Source organism: Aquarana catesbeiana, linkage group LG03 (assembly GCF_042186555.1).
Source record: "Aquarana catesbeiana isolate 2022-GZ linkage group LG03, ASM4218655v1, whole genome shotgun sequence".
NCBI lineage: Eukaryota > Metazoa > Chordata > Amphibia > Anura > Ranidae > Aquarana > Aquarana catesbeiana.
The window spans coordinates 6,188,738-6,209,127 of NC_133326.1; positions in this window are offsets into that span (position 1 = coordinate 6,188,738).

A 20,390-nucleotide genomic window follows, 5' to 3' on the forward strand; every position below is an offset into this window, starting at 1 on the left:
CCCATATTGTACACACAGCACCTCATATTGTACACACAGCCCCCCATATTGTACACACAGCACCCCATATTGTACACACAGCACCCCATATTGTACACACAGCCCCCCATATTGTACACACATCACCCCATATTGTACACACAGCACCTCATATTGTACACACAGCACCCCATATTGTACACACAGCCCCCCATATTGTACACACAGCACCCCATATTGTACACACAGCCCCCCATATTGTACACACATCACCCCATATTGTACACACAGCACCCCATATTGTACACACAGCCCCCCATATTGTACACACAGCCCCCCATATTGTACACACAACACCCCATATTGTACATACAGCCCCCATATTGTACACACAGCACCCCATATTGTACACACAGCCCCCCATATTGTACACACAGCACCCCATATTGTACACACAGCACTCCATATTGTACACACAGCCCCCCATATTGTACACACAGCACCCCATATTGTACACACAGCACCCCATATTGTACACACAGCCCCCCATATTGTACACACAGCACCCCATATTGTACACACATCACCCCATATTGTACACAGCCCCCCATATTATACACACAGCCCCCATATTGTACACACAGCACCTCATATTGTACACACAGCACCTCATATTGTACACACAGCCCTCCATATTGTACACACAGCACCCCATATTGTACACACAGCCCCCCATATTGTACACACAGCACCCCATATTGTACACACAGCACCCCATATTGTACACACATCACCCCATATTGTACACAGCCCCCCATATTATACACACAGCCCCCATATTGTACACACAGCACCTCATATTGTACACACAGCACCTCATATTGTACACACAGCCCTCCATATTGTACACACAGCACCCCATATTGTACACACAGCCCCACATATTGTACACACAGCACCCCATATTGTACACACAGCACCTCATATTGTACACACAGCACCTCATATTGTACACACAGCACCCCATATTGTACACACAGCACCTCATATTGTACACACAGCACCCCATATTGTACACACAGCACCCCATATTGTACACACAGCACCCCATATTGTACACACAGCCCCCCATATTGTACACACAGCACCCCATATTGTACACACAGCACCCCATATTGTACACACAGCCCCCCATATTGTACACACAGCACCTCATATTGTACACACAGCACCTCATATTGTACACACAGCCCCCCATATTGTACACACAGCACCCCATATTGTACACACAGCACCTCATATTGTACACACAGCCCCCCATATTGTACACACAGCACCTCATATTGTACACACAGCCCCCCATATTGTACACACAGCACCCCATATTGTACACACAGCACCCCATATTGTACACACAGCACCCCATATTGTACACACAGCACCCCATATTGTACACACATCACCTCATATTGTACACACAGCACCCCATATTGTACACACAGCACCCCATATTGTACACACAGCACCCCATATTGTACACACAGCACCTCATATTGTACACACAGCACCCCATATTGTACACACATCACCCCATATTGTACACACAGCACCCCATATTGTACACACAGCCCCCCATATTGTACACACAGCCCCCATATTGTACACACAGCACCCCATATTGTACACACAGCCCCCCATATTGTACACACAGCCCCCCATATTATACACACATCACTCCATATTGTACACACAGCACCTCATATTGTACACACAGCACCTCATATTGTACACACAGCCCCCCATATTGTACACACAGCACCTCATATTGTACACACAGCCCCCCATATTGACAGAAAAACAATTTGTTGACATTTTTGCAGATTTATTAAAAGAAAAACTGAAATATCACATGGTCCTAAGTATTCAGACCCTTTGCTCAGTATTTAGTAGAAGCCCCTTTTGATGAGTCTTTTTGGGAAAGATACAACAAGTTTTTCACACCTGGATTTGGGGATCCTCTGCCATTCCTCCTTGCAGATCCTCTCCAGTTCTGTCAGGGGGGATGGTAAACGTTGGTGGACGGCCATTTTTAGGTCTCTCCAGAGATGCTCAATTGGGTTTAAGTCAGGGCTCTGGCTGGGCCATTCAAGAACAGTCACAGAGTTGTTGTGAAGTTATTTTAACTCTGTGCTTAGGGTCATTGTCTTGTTGGAAGGTAAACCTTCGGCCCAGTCTGAGGTCCTGAGCACTCTGGAGAAGGTTTTCATCCAGGATATCCCTGTACTTGGCCGCATTCATCTTTCCCTCGATTGCAACCAGTCGTCCTGTCCCTGCAGCTGAAAAACACCCCCACAGAATGATGCTGCCACCACCATGCTTCACTGTTGGGACTGTATTGGACAGGTGATGAGCAGTGCCTGGTTTTCTCCACACATACCGCTTAGAATTAAGGCCAAAAAGTTCTATCTTGGTCTCATCAGACCAGAGAATCTTATTTCTCACCATCTTGGAGTCCTTCAGGTGGTGTTTTTTTTAGCAAACTCCATGCGGGCTTTCATGTGTCTTGCACTGAGGAGAGGCTTCCGTCGGGCCACTCTGCCATAAAGCCCCGACTGGTGGAGGGCTGCAGTGATAGTTGACTTTCTACAACTTTCTCCCATCTCCCGACTGCATCTCTGGAGCTCAGCCACAGTGATCTTTGGGTTCTTCTTTACCTCTCTCACCAAGGCTCTTCTCCCCCAATAGCTCAGTTTGGCCGGACGGCCAGCTCTAGGAAGGGTTCTGGTCGTCCCAAACGTCTTCCATTTAAGGATTATGGAGGCCACTGTGCTCTTAGGAACCTTAAGTGCAGCAGAAATGTTTTGTAACCTTTGCCAGATCTGTGCCTTGCCACAATTCTGTCTCTGAGCTCTTCAGGCAGTTCCTTTGACCTCATGATTCTCATTTGCTCTGACATACATACAATATGGGGTGCTGTGTGTACAATATGGGGTGCTGTGTGTACAATATGAGGTGCTGTGTGTACAATATGGAGTGCTGTGTGTACAATATGGGGTGCTGTGTGTATAATATGAGGTGCTGTGTGTACAATATGGAGTGCTGTGTGTACAATATGGGGGGCTGTGTGTACAATATGGAGTGCTGTGTGTACAATATGGGGTGCTGTGTGTACAATATGGGGGGCTGTGTGTACAATATGGGGTGCTGTGTGTACAATATGGGGTGCTGTGTGTACAATATGAGGTGCTGTGTGTACAATATGGGGAGCTGTGTGTACAATATGGGGTGTTGTGTGTGCAATATGGGGTGCTGTGTGTACAATATGGGGTGCTGTGTGTACAATATGGGGTGCTGTGTGTACAATATGAGGTGCTGTGTGTACAATATGGAGGGCTGTGTGTACAATATGGGGTGCTGTGTGTACAATATGGGGTGCTGTGTGTACAATATGGAGTGCTGTGTGTACAATATGGGGTGCTGTGTGTACAATATGGGGTGCTGTGTGTACAATATGGAGTGCTGTGTGTACAATATGGGGTGCTGTGTGTACAATATGGAGTGCTGTGTGTACAATATGGGGTGCTGTGTGTACAATATGGGGTGATGTGTGTACAACATGGGGGGCTGTGTGTACAATATGGGGTGCTGTGTGTACAATATGGGGTGCTGTGTGTACAATATGGGGTGCTGTGTGTACAATATGGAGTGCTGTGTGTACAATATGGGGTGCTGTGTGTACAATATGGGGTGATGTGTGTACAATATGGGGGGCTGTGTGTACAATATGGGGTGCTGTGTGTACAATATGGGGTGCTGTGTGTACAATAAGGGGGGCTGTGTGTACAATATGGGGTGCTGTGTGTACAATATGGGGTGCTGTGTGTATAATATGGGGTGCTGTGTGTACAATATGGGGTGCTGTGTGTACAATATGGGGGGCTGTGTGTACAATATGGGGGGCTGTGTGTACAATATGGAGTGCTGTGTGTACAATATGGGGGGCTGTGTGTACAATATGGGGGGCTGTGTGTACAATATGGGGGGCTGTGTGTACAATATGGAGTGCTGTGTGTACAATATGGGGGGCTGTGTGTACAATATGGGGGGCTGTGTGTACAATATGGGGGGCTGTGTGTACAATATGGGGGGCTGTGTGTACAATATGAGGTGCTGTGTGTACAATATGGGGTGCTGTGTGTACAATATGGGGGGCTGTGTGTACAATATGGGGGGCTGTGTGTACAATATGGGGTGCTGTGTGTACAATATGGGGTGATGTGTGTACAATATGGGGTGCTGTGTGTACAATATGGGGTGCTGTGTGTACAATATGGGGTGCTGTGTGTACAATATGGGGTGCTGTGTGTACAATATGGGGAGCTGTGTGTACAATATGGGGGGCTGTGTGTACAATATGGGGTGCTGTGTGTACATTAATGAGGAAAAAAATGAACTTAAATGATTTTTAGCAAATGGCTGCAATATAACAAAGAGTGAAAAATTTAAAGGGGGTCTGAATACTTTCCGTCCTCACTGTATATCCCATAGTTTGTAGACGCTATAACTTCTGTGCAAACAATCAATATATGCACTTATTCTGATTTTTTTTTTTTTTTTTACCAAAAATATGTAGCAGAATACATATTGGCCTAAATTAACGAAGAAATTTGATTTTTTTACATTTTTTTTTATTGGATGTTTTATAGCAGAAAGTAAAAAATATTGTTTTTTTTTCAAAATTGACTGTCTTTTTTCATTTATAGCGCAATACTTTCCAGCACAGAAATCTTATCATCCTTCCATAGCAACCCATCTTTGGATATCATCTTTGGAAACTCCAGGAGGACAGGGGGCGCGTTTACTGAAGCTTGCTTTATGCCAGACATCAGGTCCGTCTGTAAAAGCAGGAAGTGACCTTCTGATAGGATGGTATCTGGTGCTGACACTTTCTTTGGATCATCAAACATGCGAGAAAGTGCATCTGGCTTGACGTTCTTTGAACCCGGCCTGGTAAGTAATGTGGAAGGAGAACCTGGAAAAGAATAATGCCCAACGCACTTGGCGCTGTTTTAGGCGCTTGGCAGCTCTCGGGTATTCCAGGTTCTTGTGATCTGCATAGATGAGTATGGGGTGTGCTGCTCCTTCTAACAGATACCTCCATTCTTCAAGTGCAGCTTTGATGGCCACAAACTCTCAGTCCCCCACATCGTAGTTTTTCTCGGCTGGAGAGAGTTTACGGGAGAAGAAGGCTATTGGGTGTATCAAGTCCTTGAGGCCCTGACATTGAGAAATAACTGCCCCTACTGCTGTTTCTGAGGCGTCTACCTCCAGTAGATAAGGCAGAGCAGGAGCTGGACGACTCAAGATATGGGCAGATGTGAAAAGTCTCTTTTAAAGTTGCAAAGGCACCCTGAGCCTCGGAAGTCCAGCAGAACCGACTATTTTGCTTTGTTAGCTGGGTAATCAGAGAGATCAAAGCGGAGAATCCCTTGATGAATCTTCGGTAAAAGTTTGCAAAGCCAACAAAACGCTGCACCCCCTTTTTGTCTGAGGGTGCAGGCCAGTCCAGAATGGCTGCGACTTTTTGTGGGTCAGTTTTTTCTGTAGATGTTACCAGGCCTAGGAACTGGATGCTCTGCTGCTCGAACTCACATTTTTCTGGCTTAGCATATAGTCCATGTTGACGGAGCCAGCAGAGTACGTTCAGGACGCGTCCCCGATGCTGGTCAAGGGATGTGGAGAAAATCAAGATGTCATCTAGATGAACAATTACGAAGATATAAAAACAGTCTCTGAAAACGTCAATAAAATATATGTTGGAAGGTGGCAGGGGCATTGCACAAGCCAATGGGCATCACCAGGTATTCATAATGGCCGAACCTGGTGCGGAATGCTGTCTTCCATTCGCCCCCTGCGTGAATACGGACCAAAATATAGGCCCCTCGCAGGTCTAGTTTGGTAAATACAGAAGCAGTCCTTAGTCTTTGGAAAAGTTCAGGTACCAGAGGAAGAGGATACCGGTTCTTGACAGTGATTTTTTTTGTTTATTTCTCTGTAGTCCACACAGGGCCGAAGAGATTGGTCTTTCATTTCCACAAAAAAGATTCCTGCCCCTGCCGGGAAAGTGGATGGTCAGATGAATCTCCTTTTGAGGTTTTCATCCACATATTCCTTTAGCCTCCAGCTCTTGTTCAGACAGTGGGAACATTTGTCCAAAGGGAATCTCAGCTCCTGGAAGCAGTTGGATCTGATAATTATCTGAATGATGGGGGGGAAGGGTCTCAGCCCCATTTACTGAAGACCTCCTCATGATTTGGCTCAGGCACTATTGAACGTATCTCTGAATTGGGTTCCAAGCACAACAGAGGGCCAATGAGCTGGGGAGTGTGGGCAAGCATTGATACTGGTAGTAGGAGGACTGGAACTTAATGTCTCCTGTACCCCAGTCAATCTGCGGGTTATGAGCCTGCAGCTAAGGTAAGCCCAAGATGACTGGAAAAAGGGGGACGCATCTGCATCCAAGCTCAACAATTCTTTGTGGTCTGTGGAAGTAGTCACAGGTAGAGGAGGGGTCTCCTGGGTCACCAATCTGGATTTGATACGGGGCCCATCCGTCAAAAAGATGGAAAGTCCTTGAGCCTTGGGCCGGAGTGGGATGTGTTGTGCTGCAAAGTTCAAATCGATAAAACAACTACATGCCCCAGAATCAATTATTGCAGTGTAGAAGAAAGGAAGGCGCGTGGCCTGATGCATGAATCATAATAAAGAGTTTATTATAATAAACAAATGAGTTAATACATATTCAAAATAAAAATAAAAATAATAATAGCTAACGACAATGTTGTCACTAGATGGACTGACATAAAATGATACCTATACAAGGGATAAAATGAAGTGAATAGTTGGCTAACGCGTTTCGAGGGTTTTCCTTTTCATCAGAGCCTGTGTCTGTGTGTTAGAATAGAGAGACAACTGGAGGGGTGGTATAACTCTAGTTGAGTGATGTAACCATATGAGTGGAATATCCTTTACTGTTGGGATTTATCCTTCGACATCGCAGTGTTCTCAGCACCATGGGGGGATAAACTCAAATGCAGTTGTCTGTAGTTTGTTTTTATTGGTCAGGAAGACCTAGTAATTAGTTCAGGTGTCTCAGCCAGGGATCCATGCCTGGAAGTCCAAGTCTTTGCTGGGCTAATGTGGCAATTTATTTATTTAGGTGCTGTGCAGAGTCCACTGCTAAGTTGCAGCTGTGCAGCACTCGGCGTCGCTAGCGGCAGTAACCGGCACTGGACCTTCCAGAAGCTGAAATGGGATGGAAAGCTTACGTAGCTTTGCTGGACATGAGCCTACATAATAGCCGGCCTCACCACAGTACAGACATAGGTTAATCTGTCGCCAACGTAAGCGTCCTTCAGCTGACAGAGAAGGTCGTATCAGTCCAAGTAGCATGGATTCAGGAGAATCTGGCATCTGGTTAGTAGGTACAGAGTTGGCTGAAACAGGACTGGCGGAAACAGTGTGAAAAGGAACTGGCGCTTGAGGCAACTTCCAGGCTGGACGGAACTGCTGGGTAGCTCTTTCTGTCCTACGTTCCCGCAGCCGAATGGCCAAAGTGATTAAGGCCTCCAATGCTTTTGGGATGCCGACCCGGGCTAGTTTTTCTTTTAAACTTTCAGACAGACCAAGGCGAAACGGGTGCTGCAGAGCTGCATCGTTCCATTGAGTGTCTGTGCTTCAGCGTCTGGAGTCCGTGACATAGTCCTCGACCGCTCTGTGGCCTTGCTGGAGAGCATGAAGGGCAGCCTCTGCAGTGGAAGTCCGTTGGGGGACGTCATACAACTGGGCAATGACGTTGAAGAAGGATGATAAGGAGTCTAGCAGTACATGGCGTTCCTCGAGCAGACGATGGGCCCAGGTCTGTGGTTTACCTTGTATCAATGAAATGGTGAACCCCACCTTGGTCATCTCTAAGGAAAAAGTCAGAGGCTGTAATGAAAAGTACAGTTCGCATACGCTGTGGAACGCCCAAAACTTACTTCGATCCCCAGAAAACCTCTCCGGTACAGGAACCCTTGGTTCAGGGGGGCAGCATCATTATGGTGGCCCCCGTAGCAGTCTCTGTTAGCACCATGCTAGTGGAAGGAGCTGACACTGACGGAGGATTTGCAGTAGTAGCCAGGGATTGCACACGTTCCTCTAATTGGACGTAACCGTCCTGAAGAGTTTTCACGGCTTGGGTGAGGCCTGCGAGGTGCTGTCAAATCTCGTTCATAGGAGCGGTCCCTCTTGCAGTCTCAGACATGGCTGTTTGATACTGTCACATACCTTGGAGATGAGCCTGACATTCAGAGGGAGACCTCTCGTACAGCCCCGGCTCAGGGACCACTGGAGTTGCAACAGTGGCCGCGAGAGCACGGTGAGGTAAGAGTGCTTGCGGAGTCTCTTGCTGGAAGAGGTAGTAGCCGATGAGTAGCAGGATCGGGCTGGATCACTGAGCAGCAGGACAGTGGATTCAGGTGTGCTGCGGATGCAGGGTGCTGTACAGCCGGAGGACTGAAGGCTGATGAGGAGTCAAACAAGCCAAGTCATACACAGAGGGTCAATCGGCATAAACAGCAGGCGGAGAGGTCAGAGTTCAGGCTGGGTTTGGCAATGGAGAATCAGGTGAAGCACTGGATCAGATGCAGGCACAGGAACAGAACACAGGGTACAGCTGCAGGTCAAACAGCAAAGAACTAGTGCAGCTGATGCATCTTTATAGCCCACTGGGCGCCAAGGCACGGCTACCATGCATGCGTGCGCACATCTGCGCACGCGCATGCGCACTGGCGCTCGTCTCCTCACAGTCTCTGCGGTATCGCCATCAGTGTGTTCCTGACAGCCTCTTTCTCAAATGTGGACTTTTTTACTTTTATCTATTTGTTCTGATTTAATAAAGTGCATTTTTGGACATTTATCGCAACTGGACATTCTGTAACAATAATATATTACCATCACTACATTGTACTCATGGCTCAGGCATGCAGATGAGCAGTTAAACGATATTACCAAAAGTATCGGGACGCCTGCTTTTACACGCACATGAATTTTAATGGCCTCCCAGTTTTAGTGCATAGGGTTCAATATGGAGTTGGCTCCGCCCTTTGCAGATATAACAGCTTCAACTCTTCTGGGAAGGCCGTCCACAAGGTTGAGGAGTGTTTATCCATCAGAATGCATGTGCCTCCACTGTGGGGACACTCATATTTTAGTGTTAGGACCACAGATATCAGGGTGCCGTGACGAGGCTCTGTGGCTTACGCATGCATTTGCAAATGCATGCGGACTAAACCCCTGGTTTTAACGCATACTGTTAGACAGGTTAATTTGGTTGTCTGCGAGCTGGTGGTAAGTAGGCTTGGAATTTTTTCCTGGGCATTCCCCAGGCCTTGTTTGTAAAGGTTTAGGAGGGTGTCTATGGGAATGTTTGACCATTCTTCCAGAAGCTCATTTGCGAGGTCAGGCACTGATGTTGGATGAGAAGGCCTGGCTCACTGTCTCCGCTCTAATTCATCCCAAACGTTGTTCTATCGGGTTGAGGTCAGGACTCTGTGCAGGCCAGTCAAGTTCCTCCACCCCAAACTCACTCATCCGTGTCTTTATGGACCTTGCTTTGTGCACTGGTCCAAATCATTTGGTGGAGGGGGGATTATGGTGTGGGGGGAGGGGGGATTATGGTGTGGGGGAGGGGGGATTATGGTGTGGGGGGAGGGGGGATTATGGTGTGGGGGGAGGGGGGATTATGGTGTGGGGTTGTTTTTCAGGGGTTGGGCTTGGCCCTTTAGTTACAGTGAAGGGAACTCTTAAGGTGTCGGCATACCAAGACATTTTGGACAATTTCATACTGACACCAACGATGGGGCACTATTCCTCCCACTGACACGACTTTTCCCCTGCAAGGCAATGTTATAATATGTAGCAGTACTGGCACAAAGTCATCTAGAGCCCAGGGCAAACATGCCAAATTGTGACACCCCAAATGTATGAGCATTATGTGTCAGCAAACACCCCCCCCACAAAAAAATACAGCACTAATCTGCATGCTCCCCACCTAAGCATAAATCCCCCCTACTCCCAGTACAAATCCACCCCCTGCTGAACTCCCCTTCCCAGACAGAATCTACCCCCCCCCCCCCCAGTTCAAATCCTCTCATTCCCCATATGCCCCAACACAAATTCACCCCCCTGAAAAAAAATTCCCCCCTCCTACTACAAATCCTCTTCACCTTAAATTTCCCCTCTGAACACAAATGCTCTTCCCCCACTCCAAATCCCCCTTCCCAACAGAAATTCTTCCCAATCCCCCATCCTAGCACAACCCCCCCCCCCCCACACACACACACAAATGCCCCCTCCTGCTACAAATCCTCCCAATCATCATCCATGCTAGCACAACCCCCCCCCCCCACAAATGCCCCCTCCTGCTACAAATCCCCCCAATCATCATCCATGCTAGCACAAACCCCACCCCCCCTCAAAAAAAAAAAAAAAAAAATCCCTGTTAATAGAAATCGCACCTTTGAACGCCCCATAGCAATTAACTCTATGCGATGTAAAAGGTTCAATAAAAAATGGTTAATTTGGACGAACAGATTCAATAATTTGTAATACTTCATTGATAAATAATAACATTTATTTAACTATGTGTATCAAAAAGTCTTTTATGTTTTGTTTTGCATACTCTGTTAAAAATTTGAAACCCAATAAACATATTGAGACAAAAACAAAAGCAAAAAAGAATCCCGCACCCCCCAAGCCCCCCCTCACACCATATTACCTTTTCTAGCACAAATTCCCCAAAATGTCCCCGCCTAGCACAAATCCTCCTCCCCCATCCCCTCTCCCAACACAAATCACCACTCCAAGCACACCTCCCCAAATTTCCCCTCCTAGAACAATTCTTATCCCCTGCTGCCCCCTAAATTTCCCATCCCCCCAACCTCCTTGTGGTGCCCCCCCCCCCCACCTCACATGATACCACCATGCCCAGGGCAGCCGCCCCTCCTGCCCACCCCTTGTCCCGGCCCTGTTGTGTAGGGGCCATCACATACTAGCACATTATGTGAAACTTACCTTAGAACGAAGCCTTCCGGCGGTGCACTGTCACCACTGACAGGGCTTCCATCTTCACCCGGTCTTCCTTCCGGGCGCGTCGGCCCTTTAAATGGATGAGCCGCAATGATGTCACTCCTGCGTATGCGCGCGGGAGTCGCTGTTCACGACACAGGGCCCTGAAGGAATGGCGCGGGTAGGTCGTTCTTTCAGCGTGCATGTGTCGGTGACGTCCAGGCGGGCTGAACTGCACTAGTCCTCCGTGTCAGTGCTTTATTACGCTCCTCACCATCTATTCCGGTGTTTGATCCTCTGTTGCCTCTGTCTTGTGTCCCCGACTCTGCCTGAGCGCCGCCTGTACCGACCCCCTGGCACGCCTCTCCACTATTCTTCTGCCCGCTCCCATGGATGATCCGCCTTGCTGTTCCTGACCCCGGCCTGATTCCTGACCACTCTGCTGCCTCTTGTCTGTCCCTCGATCTGCCCCAAACGTTGCCGACCTGGAAGAAAAATCTTCAGTTTTTTTTTTTTTTTTACATCCCGCAGTACAGCGTCATCATATAACTGGTGTGGTGGTGATCACCACACCAGTCACCAGTTATGGTGACAATACAAAAAAAATAAAATAATACTTTTTTTTTTTTTTTAATTACTTTTTATTACATTTTTTTCCTTTTTTTTTTAGATTTTTTTTTTCTAACACACTTTGACCAGAGCAATACAATGTTACCAGTTATCAAGTTTTTTTTTTTTTTGTACACATTATGATTATTTATACCAGTGAATTTCATTGCTACGGGAATGTTTGACCATTTTACTTTGATTTTACTCTTCGGACGGACGTCCTGATCCGATGCTGAGAGATAATCATCTCTGCTGGACACTGGATGTCGATTTCTCTTCACAGAGATACATGCGTGTTTGACCATTATTATTTTTGGCCCAACCGAGGCGTCTGTCAACATTTAATGTCTGGAGATGGATTCACTTCCATCTTTTATGCACACCTTGCACTTTTTTTGGATCACTTTTATTTCCGATTGTTCCTAATAGACCTTTGGGGTTTAATTTGATTTTAATTTGACCTGACTGGTCTATATCAGGGGTCTTCAGACTTTCTAAACAAAGGGGCCAGTTTAGGCTTTAGGAGGGCCGGACTACAGTAGGGCCAATGGGAGTAGAAAATTGTGCCCCATCGTTGGCGTCAATGAAAGGAATTGTGTCCCATCATTGACATAAATTAAAGGTGCTGTACCCCAACATTGGCGTCAATGAAAGGAATTGTGCCCCATCTTTGGTATCAATGAAGGGAATTGTGCCCCATCTTTGGTATCAATGAAAGGAATTGTGCCCCATTGTTGGCGTCAATGAAAGGAATTGTGCCCCATCGTTGGCGTCAATGGAAGGAATTGTGCCCCATCGTTGAAGTCAATGGAAGGAATTATGCCCCATCATAGGCGTCAATAAAAGGAATTATGCCCCATCATTGCCATCAATGAAAGGAATTGTGCCCCATTGTTGGCGTTAATGAAAGGAATTATGCCCCATCATTGGCATCAATGAAAGGAATTGCGCCCCATTGTTGGCGTCAATGAAAGCAATTGTGCCCCATCGTTGGCGTCAATGGAAGGAATTGTGCCCCATCGTTGAAGTCAATGGAAGGAATTATGCCCCATCATTGGCGTCAATAAAAGGAATTATGCCCCATCATTGGCATCAATGAAAGGAATTGTGCCCCATCTTTGGTATCAATGAAAGGAATTGTGCCCCATCTTTGGCATCAATGAAAGGAATTGTGCCCCATTGTTGGCGTCAATGAAAGCAATTGTGCCCCATCGTTGGCGTCAATGGAAGGAATTGTGCCCCATCGTTGAAGTCAATGGAAGGAATTATGCCCCATCATTGGCGTCAATAAAAGGAATTATGCCCCATCATTGGCATCAATGAAAGGAATTGTGCCCCATCTTTGGTATCAATGAAAGGAATTGTGCCCCATCGTTGGCATCAATGGAAGGAATTGTGCCCCATCGTTGAAGTCAATGGAAGGAATTATGCCCCATCATAGGCGTCAATAAAAGGAATTATGCCCCATCATTGGCATCAATGAAAGGAATGGTGCCCCATTGTTGGCGTCAATGAAAGGAATTGTGCCCCATCGTTGGCGTCAATGGAAGGAATTGTGCCCCATCGTTGAAGTCAATGGAAGGAATTATGCCCCATCGTTGGCGTCAATGGAAGGAATTATGCCCCATCATTGGCATCAATAAAAGGAATTATGCCCCATCATTGGCATCAATGAAAGGAATTGTGCCCCATCTTTGGTATCAATGAAAGGAATTGTGCCCCATCTTTGGTATCAATGAAAGAAATTGTGCCCCATTGTTGGCGTCAATGAAAGGAATTGTGCCCCATCGTTGGCATCAATGGAAGGAATTGTGCCCCATCGTTGAAGTCAATGGAAGGAATTATGCCCCATCATAGGTGTCAATAAAAGGAATTATGCCCCATCATTGGCATCAATGAAAGGAATGGTGCCCCATTGTTGGCGTCAATGGAAGGAATTGTGCCCCATCGTTGAAGTCAATGGAAGGAATTGTGCCCCATCGTTGGCGTCAATGGAAGGAATTATGCCCCATCATTGGCGTCAATGAAAGGAATTGTGCCTCATCTTTGGTATCAATGAAAGGAATTGTGCCCCATTGTTGGCACCAATAGAAGGAATTGTGCCCCATCGTTGAAGTCAATAGAAGGAATTGTGCCCCATCATTGAAGTTAATAGAAGGAATTGTATCCCATCATTGGTGTCAATAAAAGGAATTGTGCCTCATCATTGGCGTCTGTGAAAGGAATTGTGCCCCATTATTGGCCTCAATTAAAGGAGCTGTGCCCCAACATTGGTGTCAATGAAAGGAATTGTGCCCCATCTTTGGTATCAATAAAAAGGAATTGTGCCCCGTTGTTGGTGTCGATGGAAGGAACTGTACCCCGTTGTTGGTGCCGATGGAAGGAACTGTACCCCGTTGTTGAAGTCAGTGGAAGGAATTGTGCCACATCATTGAAGTCAATAGAAGGAATTGTGCCCCATCATTGAAGTTAATAGAAGGAATTGTGCCCCATCATTGAAGTTAATAAAAGGAATTGTGCCTCATCATTGGCGTCCGTGAAAGGAATTGTGCCCCATTATTGGCCTCAATTAAAGGAATTGTGCCCCAACGTTGGTGTCAATGAAAGGAATTGTGCCCCATCTTTGGTATCAATAAAAAGGAATTGTGCCCCATTGTTGGTGTCAATGGAAGGAACTGTACCCTTTTGATGGTGTCAATGGAAGGAAAAGTGCCCCATTGATGGTGTCAGAGATAGGAATTATGCCCCATTTTTGCTTTCGGTGGATGGAATTGTGTTCAAAGAGCCGGGTAAAGGCAAGCAATGGGCCACATCCGGCCCTTAGGGCAGACTCTTGGTTTATATGTTTGCAGTTTCACTTTTTATGCACTAATTAGTTGCACTTTATATGTATTTGGTATAGTTATATTTATATGTTACACATTTTTTTGGGTTTGTTACCAGCACTGTTTATTACCCATCCAATTTAAAAATGAATTCGATCGTGTTTTCAGTTTGTGGTGCTCAGATACAGTTTAGTTCCACTTTAAAGCCAATACGATAACAGACAAGCTGCGCTTTTCTATTCGTCGGTAACTCGGTAAGCGGTTGGATGTGCTGGTCGGAATCGGAGCATTGTTTTCTACGAAAGAGGACAAAACCAGAGATGAGCGCGGCTCCCCTCCCGTTCTCAGGCCGCCACCATCAGCGGAGCGTCTGTAGACGGCAGGCGGAATATATTGCCACCATTACATCGAGCAAGGAACACATTCGGTAAAGATGAAGGAGCTGTAAATTATACAAATATGATGCTAACAAGCCAGGAAATGCACTGCTAATGGGGTCAGATACAGTGTTCCTGCAGTGTAACAAATCAAGGGCAGAGGCAGCCTGTGAGGTGACACCACCACCACTTCCCTGCCACGTCCCTCTGAGTTTGGAAGCCTGCTGCTTGCTTTATGGTCCTGGCTGCAGAAGATGATGCAGGTGCTCTGGTCTCATCCCAGCTACTGAAGAGGAATTAACCGCTTCTCTTACTAAAGGATGCCGAGGGCTAAAATAACGCTGGAGAGAAAGCCGCTTCACTGACGTCATTTGCCAGAATCAAAAGTTGTGTCCCTCAAAAGTCCCTCAAAAGTCTATACAATGTATCCCCCAGGGCCATAACGTCATCACCACAATCATACCTGTCCACGTGCCTCAGGCTCTTCTTCTACATTGGGAGAGCATAGCTAACACCAAGTCACTGTGAAGGCCCAAGTCTGGCCAGGTAACTTATGTAGAGCTACCCCCCCGTAGGGCATTGGAAAGGGGCAGCTGCAGCCAGGAGGGCTGGCAGTGCCTGAAGAGGTGGTACTGGGAGGACTACCATTTTTGCTACACCATAGGGGCCGACGGTCTCTGCCTGCAAAGGGCATTTGCTTTGGGCTGTTGGTTGTGGTTCGTCTCCCACCCTGCACAGCCAGTCACACGAACTTCAGGACACACCAAGTCAAGAAGAAGTCCTTGCATTTTGTTTATTTTTTTAATTAGGGCAATTTAACTTGGATGGGGATAGGATACATATGGGATGCCCACTTGATTGAAAAAAATATACATAGGGGCTGAACTCTATACACTCCAGTATATATACATCCTCTTCTCTTTCTCCTCCAGCAAATACACTTGCTTGCAGACTATCACTCCCAGGCCCAGCTAGCACTGATGTGGGGACCTGGCACTGACTCTGTCAAGCCCAAAGCAAATACCCTTTGCAGCCAGGGACCGTCGGCCCCTGTGGTGTAGCCAAAAATGGTGGTCCTTTATGCTAGCTGACCCACATGTGGCTACTGCTCCCAGTACCACCTCTTCAGGAACTGGCAGCCCTCCTGGCTGCAGCTGCCCCTTTCCAATGCCCATGCCAACATAGTTCTCCTGACTGGCTCTGTACCCATCCCCGACTGCTCCATCCCAGTCCTCTCAGGCGTGCCTCCAAGTCCGCCTAACTGTGTGTCACTCACCAGCCCTCTTGGCTGTTCCTGTTGCTCCTGGAGACTTGCCCGGCAGTGTTCTCCTGCTATCCTCCTTGCTCCTCCTGTGTCTCCTGGCCAGGACACCTCCGTGGGTTCTGAGAGGGTCCTGTCCGCACATGAGCCCAGGCCCAAGGTAACCCCCCCCCAGACTGGGGAGCTCCCTCAAAGGCCAAGACAGCCTAACACTCCATCTCCAGCTTCCACCTGAACTCTCCTCCCCAGCTGGGCTGACCCAGAGTATTTGAGGGGGCCTACACCCTGCTAACCCAAGTGGGGGATTGATCAGGGTCCTCACCTTACTTCCCCTGCCATCTTTCTAAAAGGTTCCAGCACATTCTAGAAATAGGAGGGAGCAGGGGCGGCCCGTCCATTATGGGGGCATGGGCGCCGTCTCCCCTATCCATGCCTCCCTATCCATGTGCCTGGCCCCTTTCAGAACCCCAGACGCATGAATTCCTATGGTGGGAGGTGTTTTTTGAAGCACCTGATTAGAGCTAGAGGCTCTAATAGGCTTCAAAAATAGGGTGGGCTCGGGGCGCAGCGCATTGCATCTGGAGCCCACCCAGTTTTGTTGCAACAGCGAATGGATATTCGCTGCTGTAACGCTGATCCTCCTCCCGGCCAATCGGGAAGTGGGTCTGATACCCATCAACCGATTCTCTGAGAGGACAGGCGATCCTATTGGATGCCTAGGAGGAGGGGAGGAGAGGCACAGCGGAAGTCAGGAGAAGAAGACACGGGAGCCGCTACCCACCACAGCCTGATGTCCGCCGATGCCCCGATCCCCACCGCTGCCCCATGTGCCTGCCGATGCCCGATATGCCCAATCCCCGCCGATGCCCGATGTACCCGCTGCCAAGATGGGGTAAGTATTGGTGGACCGGCAGACAGCGAGGGAGGGTGGGGGAGATTGAGGTGCCGCGGGGGTGGTTGTTTGCTGCCCCCCCCCCCCCCCGAACAAAAAAACCACCAGCCTCCACTGGGAGGGAGGTCTCAGTGATGCTGCCTGCGAGTCATCCAGCCCTCCCTGGATCTCTGCCCAACCCAGGAAAAACACAGTCAAGTCAAGCCTGCACAAATTTACCTGTACTAGAAAAAAACTATTCACACTTCTAGCACTAGAGGGTGCTACACTTATAGTCCACTATTGCCTATTAGTCTGGACAGAAGACATCTGAATCTGAACATCTGACCAAGTTGTAGGCAGGTGAGAACTGTGTCATTCTTGTATTGTATTAAACACTTCCCTATCAGGCCAATTCTAATTTCTCTCATATATGTAAAAATTTGCATTTTTTTTTCCTCAACTTTATTGCTTTCATAAGGGGTGAACAACACCCCCAGCTATAGCATGGTCCATGACAGGTCCTCTTTAGGGAGAGATCTCGGGTCTATTAAACCCCTAATTTTTCCTCTTGGCTTCAAAGCATCTGATCAAACCGAGATCAGATGGTGTACAAGCCGGTAATGTCTTGTCAAAAAATAAACCGAAAGCGACAAAATCCTCGTCGTTTCTGGTTTCTGATGTCACAGAAAAGGGGCGGGAACTTCTGTTTCTGTCAGTCTTCTCAGTGAATGTGAATGAATGTGACCAGCCAATGTTGTTGGGATCCTCGATGGGATGGTGGCGAGAGGGAAGGTACCTTTCGCCATCTGTAAAAGAGATCCAGCGTCTATATAGCCACTTGGATCACTTTTACTAGAAAGAGAAAAAGAATCGCTTCCTCTACCGGTACCGGGATCATGTTTTGTAGCCTCAACCATGATTTTAGTATAACCATATATACATATGGTGGCAATGAGCTGATTTAACCACTTCCCGCCTGCCCTATTGCAAAAATGACAGCTGGGCGGGACTTTACCGGCAGGTCACATGACAGTTGTAAAGAATGGATGGCTTCTATTCATGCCATCCATTGTGTACAAATGAATACAATTTATATGGTTAGCTGTGATTGATTAATGTGATCACATGGTACAGACAGGGCCAATCACAGCTAATCACAAGAACAAAACAAACTGAAGGAACCCGTTTCATTCAGTAAAAATGGTTACTTTTAGCAATGAAATTCACTGCTATAAACAATCATAATGTGTAAAAAAAAAAAAAAAAAAGGAAAAAAAAAATACAAAATATATATATATATATTATAAATTATTATTATTTATTTAATTTTTTTTTTTGTACTGTCAGCAGTCAGTGTCCTGATCACACCAGTTATATGATGACGCTGTACTGCGCAAGTGACAGTATGTAAAAAAAAAAACTGTGAAGATTTTTCTTCCAGGTCGGCATCGTTTCGGGCAGATCGAGGTACAGACAAGAGGCAGCAGAGTGGTCAGGAATCAGGCCGGGGTCAGGAACAGGAAGGAAGATCATCCAAGGGAGGGGGCAGAAGAATAGTCCAGAGGCGTGCCAGGGGGTCGGTACAGGCGGCGTTCAGGCGCCAGATGCTCAGGAACGTAATAATGAACCAAACGGCACTGACACAGAGGACTGGTGCAGTTTAGCCCGCCCCGGATGTCACCGACTCATGCACTCTGAGGGAACGGCACAGTGACTCCCGTACGCATGCGCAGGAGTGACATCATCGCGGCTCATCCATGTAAAGGACCGGAGCACACGAACCCGGATGGAAGACCGGGTGAAGATGGAAGCCCTGTTAGTGGTGACAGCGCGTCACTGGAGGGCTTCGTTCTAAGGTGAGTTTCACATAATCTGCTAGTATACGATAGCACCCTACACATTATGACATTGCCTTACAGGGGAAAAGTGCCCCATCGTTGGTGTCAGTGGAAGGAATAGTGCCCTATTATTGGTGTCAGTGGAAGGAATAGTGCCCTATTATTGGTGTCAGTGGAAGGAATAGTGCCCCATCATTGGTGTCAGTGATAGGAATAGTGCCCCATCATTGGTGTCAGTGGGAGGAATAGTGCCCCATCATTGGTGTCAAAGGAAGGAATAGTGCCCCATTATTGGTGTAAGTCGGAGGAATAGTACTCCATTATTGGTGTCAGTGGGAGGAATAGTGCCCCATTGTTGGTGTCAGTGGAAGGAATTATGCCCCATTGTTGGTGTCAGTGGAAGGAATTATGCCCCATTGTTGGTGTCAGTAGCAGAAATTATACCTTGAGGGGCAGATAAAGGCAAGCAAAGGGCACTCCAGCCCCAGGAGATCACTGCTTTCGGATGACACATTAAAACTGCAAAGTAAGAAGTGTGAGCTTCTTAGTCCCTCTCCGGCCCGTTCTCCATCCCCCGATGATGCCGGTGTTGTAAGGTAAGCATTGTCTTAGTGACATGAAAGGTCGGCTCATCCCACACACGAAGACACATACGGGCCCATTCATTCCACGATGATGTGATTGCAGGTGGTGTAAGATATGATCACTGCACGGTATGTTATTTGGCAGGGTCGGCTGATCAAGGGCGACGATGGATCAGGCTTATAGAATAACAGGAGATAAACCGGTAGGTCTGGTCTGGTGAGTCTTCTTCTCAGTTTTCCTGACCACACTGGTGGTGGCTTGCAATGCGATGATGCATGTATAATGCGATCTTCCACATCTCACAGGTAGAAGTATATCTGCACCCAGGAGGAGCTTGGTAGGATCCTCCATAGTTTACAGGCCTCGTCTATCTATGGAGATTCGTTCCAACTGCACATCAGCAGCAGCTTATGGAATTACGGGTGAAAAAAGGAACATTAGAAGGGTTCAGCCTGAGCTAAAGGACCTCTGATAAGCACGGATCATTCATCCACTCCTATGGCTGATAAACCACATTGCATAGGTGACACTATTATGTTCTGCTGCAGCTTCCATGTCACCTCTGTGCCCATTAGAAAAGGAGTCATCATCATCATCATCATCACACGGTCTCTTCTCACTTCCTTCTGTAGGCCAACCAACCATGTCGTCGTCTTCCAGTTCCTGAAAACATGTTAGAGTGAAAAAAAATGTGCAATCCAGGATTGTTCCCACTGGCTGACAGGGCATACCTCATTGGCTGACAGCGTATACCCTCCCACCAGTGCTGGGACAAGATCATCCAGGGTCAAGATGCCAAACTGTGCACATCCTCAGCCACCCATTTTCATATCCATGTAGAGCACAGGGGTCAGAAGTGCATAACATACAGGGTGCAGGGGTCTTTGCAAATTTATTAAAAATAAAAAAGGAAAAAAATCCCATGTGTATCAC